Genomic DNA, 6,000 nt, shown 5'->3' on the forward strand with positions numbered 1-6,000 from the left:
AATTTGAGCTTTTCTAGGAAATATTGTAGCGCTTTACCTCTTTGAGTTATTGAACAGTTATTGCAATGAATCAATGTGAGAAGTTTACATGAAGAAACTCTTCATCTCATCTGAAGTCAAAAACACTGGTTCAATTAAAAAGATAATTTAATTTTAAATTAAATTAAATTAAATAAAAAGGTTGTATTTTATGAACTGATTATGTGTTTTTTAAGTAAAATGTTTATCTGCAACTAAAGCTGTGAACGTTATGGAGTAGAGAGTACAATATTTCACTCTGGATTAAAGTGGAGCAGTAAGTATCAAACATAAAATAAGAAAATCTTCATCCCTGAAGCACAGACAAGGTTTGAAATGAAAGCCATCAATGAGAGGACAGAGAAAAACATTTCTGTGTCTACGGTTATAACATATTATAATATTGTGATTACCTGCAGGCATCATTGTACAGTGTACATTCAAAACATAAATACGTATATAGAGTATAGTTCTAGTTTTTACTTGAGCCTTATCTATCTATCTATTTCTATCTATCTGTCTGTCTGTCTGTCTGTCTGTCTGTCTGTCTGTCTGTCTCGCTGTCTGTCTGTCTGTTTGTCTGTCTGTCTCACTGTCTGTCTGTCTGTCTGTCTGTCTGTCTGTCTGTTAGGGTTGGGTATCAAATCTCACCACTTTTTTGGGACCAACAGAAAGGAAGAAAGCAAACACGCTTGTTTGGAAATAAGTAATCTGTGAAACATTTTCTCAAAGAACGCCTGGTTAAAACTGTATATTTCAGGGATGATACACTAAAGTGCAAGTCCACTCCGGTACAGTAGATGGCAGTGTATGCATTTAAAATGTGTTTGCGTTCCTCCAAAAAACACAAAGAAGAAATTCACTGCCTGTCATAAATATACACGTGTTACCGCATCCAGGAAGTTTATCCACAATTAAAATCATCATAACTCGCTTAATTTTCAACCGATTTTCCAGCAGTTTGGTTTGTTACAAATGCCAGACATGTATTAATTATATATAATCATTATACATAATATGTTGACTTAAAAAAGCAGGACACTACACCAAAAGTAGTATTAATACAGAAAATTATTTATCTTATGTTATTAGTAGCCTAATTAATATTGCTATATGATCCCTCCCCACGTCAGTAGTTTCTACTCAACACTCAAGGTACAAGTGTGCCTACATTTCTGTCAGGCTTCTGTCAATGTTTGTTTTTCAATTGCATTCATAGTAAAATATGCATATTTTAATTATTTACATTTTAGGTCTGATTATTTACACATATTATATATTCAGTGTGTCAGCAGGGCTGTGCAGAGCTGCCGTGCAACTGTTACACAATAAACCAGTTTTTTTGCGTCAAAGCATCAGGGAAAAAGCTTACGGCTGAATTTATATACAAGAGAGAGGAGCAATACAAGTTTATCCCTAATCTCATAGAAATGTATTTATTTTAAACACAATTTTTCCTCCACTAGTTGGGTCCTGTCCCACTCATGTGAGCCTGGATACAGAAACAAACCTTTGGATTCACTTCAAAGTGACAGAGACGTTCTTGTCCAATAGTCAAATTGGGCAGTCAAACCAGCGTCACTGCAATCATCAAGTTGGACTACTATACACTTGCACATTTTCTTAAGCTTGACTTCAAATCTGTTCCTCCTACAGTTATTAAAACCTCACTACCATTGCCATAGGCCTCACCCCAAACCTCATCAATTTCACCCCCAAAGACATATAAAAGATGTTGTGATGGCATCATATCCAACCTCTATTGCCCTGTTCCAGTCCCCCTGCCAACTGATCAGTTTGCTTGTGACCTTCGAACCTTTCTGATGTTGGAAGCAGCTATCAAATGTATCATCTACTGCAGGGATACTCAATTTGCTTTGCCCAAGGGCCACTTTGCAAAATGACAAGAGGCTATAGGCCAGTTAGGACATTCAGGACCTCTGTTGGGGGGGGGTCCGGGGATCCTCCGCTGGGACTTTTTTTTTTTTTAAACACGCTCAATTAGTCCTTTGATGCTTTTAATGTATTTGCACCTTATTTACATTAAAAGTGATAATAATAATAATAATAATAATAATAATAATAATAATAATAATAATAATAATAATAATAATAATAATAATAATAATAATCCCATTGTGAATTCATTTATTTTCATTGCAAAATCATAAAAATAAAAAATGGTCACTGCTAGCATCATCAGATATCTAGTGGACAAGGTTGCAACAGAGTTCTGGAGTCCTGCCCTGTGGATCAGTGTTGACCTAACAGGCCCTCACCCTGCCCACCACCACTGACCATTACCCACCATTTCCTCTGCCCCACACACACAGACATCTTATTATACCACTGCTCTAGACGGCATGGCATGACTGTCACCCTCTCTGATGCAGATTGACTGTAAACAAGTTAACAGAGCACAAACAAGACCTGGGACTGAGTCCGCTCCCAGTATCTGACATTATCAGTTTTCAAAAGGATCGTTTCAAGGATTGCAGACTTAGCAACAGCTTAGCAGCCAGTATGCAAAGAAAGGGAGGCTGTGCAGACACGGGCAATGAAAAGGAGGCCAGAGCTGTATCCCCTTGCAGAAGCACAATAATCACACATCCCCTTGTGGTTTCATCATAAATTCTCAGTCCGGGTGCAATTTGGTGCATTCTGGACATGATTTTTATGTCTGGCAAAGGCACAAATGTATGCATGAAAAGTATAATATAAAAAATGTTAACTTAAAACTAAAACTAGTGATAAATAAGTCCTATTTTTCTCCTTAGTAAACAAAAAAATTACACTTATTTTACCTATCCTAAAAAAATATTTTAGAATAAAAGCTAACACAACAAATGCAAACTGATAATCTTTTACGCAAGTAGTACAAGTGTCAAAGGCAGAGAAATCCTCCTGCTGGGTACTGAGGTATAATTTTGCCCACTGGCAACTTTGGTGAACTATTTTCAGAATATAAATAAGGAACATTTCAAACACTTCTATATTACACTGTACAAGGTCACTAGAAAAAAATAAATAAATAAATAGAATAATAAAATAAAACATTAGGTGGAGTGTTTCAACTAGTTAAACCATGGTTATATGCCAATTTGATATGCCAATTTCTTCCTTGATTGAATTATCCTCTACTTGTGTGTCAACGGAGATAAGGGGTTGGGGTGCGGTCATCCCCACAACCATGGAACAACGCCGACACACCATCATCAACTTATATTCTTTCTCACCACTTAACAATTTCACATCGTATTGTTTTAAATCGGATAGTTTTTAAATAGTGTTTTTATATAGTGTAATGCATTTAAATAGTATATATATATATATAGTGTAATGTATTTAAAAAGAAATAGGCTCATACAAAATATATATATATATATATATATATATATATATATATATATATATATATATATATATATATATATTGAGTTCATAGTCATTGTAATCAGAAACTACGTAGCTTGTTGGGGGGGATGCAGAATATCGTTGTCCAAGAATAATCTAAATTTGAATATACAGTACATTTGAATTGTAAAATTGACGGGGGTCATACGTCACTTTCATTAATTGAAAAATAAATGTCACGGAAGGTCAAGCGGAACAAGAAACAACCGTAACAATGGCAGGGAACTTGGTTGCAGAGAAAGTAACACCGTGTCCTAACAGCAGCGAGCGTTTATGCGCTTCTGTTACGTCATCTTAAACAAACCACGTACCTATCAGCTGTGCGCTCGAGATCAGAATGAAGAGTTAACCACCCTAAACATGGATAAGTAATCGTTCTTCAACACGTTTTATATTGTGATATTTACTGGAAATGACATTAATCTTCTACTACTTTTGGGTTTTCCTGCAGTTGGCTTCCTTTATGTTGCATTGCTGCCTCTTACTGGTTTAAATCGTCCACTGTAATCCAGCCTTGTAAATAGTAATCAGGCCCTGTATTCAAAGCCCCTTCATACTCTTAGTTCCTGCATGAAACCAGGACTTTCTCCACTGTCTCGTTTTCTTGACACTTAACAGTGGTGGATAAAGTACTCAGATATTTTTACTTAAGTAAAAGTAGTAATATAAAAAGGCTATATAGAAATACTCAAGTGCAAGTACCTCAAAGTGTACTTACTTACCTAGTTATTGTCCACCACTGGATTACAATGACCAGTACTACTTTATTTTGTATTTCATGTAAGTATCTTCCTTTTGTCGCAATCTCAATACTTTTGCCACCGATTCATTATTTCTCTCCAAACTCCAAACTATGCTTTTCCACTCTAATTCTGAAAGTTTAATATTAATTTCCTCATATTCTCTCCTAACTTGTGTACTTTATCATTTCCAGGGGTTCGTGGGTGTGCAGGTACCAACACGGACGCTGTCTTTCCCCTCACTGGCTAACCTTGAATTAATAAACAATATTTTATAAATCTCTTGATGTTTTCTGGTTGATCCTAATTTAATGCTTGACAGTGCTGACAATGAGTGAACACAGATGAGTATTGAGCCTACACTCTCTAATATCTGAGGTTTTACTACTGACCCCAGTCTGATGACTGGAAATCATCACTGCTGCCCCTGTTGCCTCTGATCGTGTTCCTTTGACCCACTGTGGCATTTCTTAATATAAGTAAAACCCATCTGCTGGTGAACTGAAATGTACCTGCCTTGGTCCACTTTTATCTATTGTATTGTATATGCTAATTGTATTCTTTATTTTGACCCTGCTGTAAAAAGTTGTATATAATCACTTTAATTCCTTTCCCTATAACTGTAATAATGCTGATTGACTGTTTTTTTTCTGAGCTTAATTTTCAGTAGCTCCATAATAATAATAATAATAATAATAATAATAATAATAATAATAATAATAATAATAATAATAATAATAACCACACAAGCATTTTTGCAGCATCCAGTCTGGTCTCCCAGGCCACAGCACAGTTGGACACAATTCAGTTTCATGAACTTTCATTGCCTACCCATCCAAAACTCATTTTTTGATTTTTTTCCTCTCCCAACAAGCCTTCACGACCGTTTTAGTTGGATGACCTTCATTGTGACCCCTTAGATTTAATCCGTAAGTGGCCATCAGCTGTTTCCTCCGGAGCCACAGGGGCATTTCTCCTCCCTCAACTTGAAGAGCACACACTGGTGCTGTTTTCACTGCCCTGAAGCAAATCCTCAGCGCACATGCCTCCATAACATCTAGATCTGACAGCACATATTTAGCTGCTGTTTAATACACCACACAACCAAAATCTGTACTGGCCTGATTAGCGCAACATATACGGTAGATATATACATATACATAAATATACATATATTTATATATAGGCTCTAAAAATGCTGGTCTGGAGGCAAATGAGCAGGTAGATATTTTGTTGAAAGAAACACTCCAAATTAAGCATCTAGACCTACAAGTTCCGTTATGCAAAGCTGAAGTCAAGACATTTATTAGGACATAATGTACAATCGGTACAGCCGGAGTATTGGGACTATAATGATACTGAAAGACATGTATTTAATATACAAATACCTGTATGACAAGAATAGGTCATACAGGTCTCAACCATAGATTATATGAAATAGGCATATAATATAACAGTAAAATGCACAAAAGTAGCCAGCCAGAAACAGTTGAACATGTACTACTTCATTGTAGAAAGTAAAATATCAAGAGAGATCACTTTATTCTGTCACTAAGGAGAAGAAAACACCATTACTTTTCATTGTCTTGTCTTTTAAGGGAAAACAGCAGGTACGATATACAATATAACAATCTTAATGTTATGTTAAAGTTGTGTTTATTAAAATAAATGTTAACTTTTGTATTTTGATGATTTGCCAATATTGTCTCTTGAAACGTGCATGCCAATAAAGCGCCTTTGAATTTAATGTATTATACTGTGATATTTTAGATTTTAAAGAAACTGATTTAGCTCCACACTCCAGTCCAGCTGGTGGCGCTGACTGCAA

This window comes from Cottoperca gobio, chromosome 5, assembly GCF_900634415.1.
Source record: "Cottoperca gobio chromosome 5, fCotGob3.1, whole genome shotgun sequence".
In the NCBI taxonomy this organism is placed as follows: Eukaryota; Metazoa; Chordata; class Actinopteri; order Perciformes; family Bovichtidae; genus Cottoperca; species Cottoperca gobio.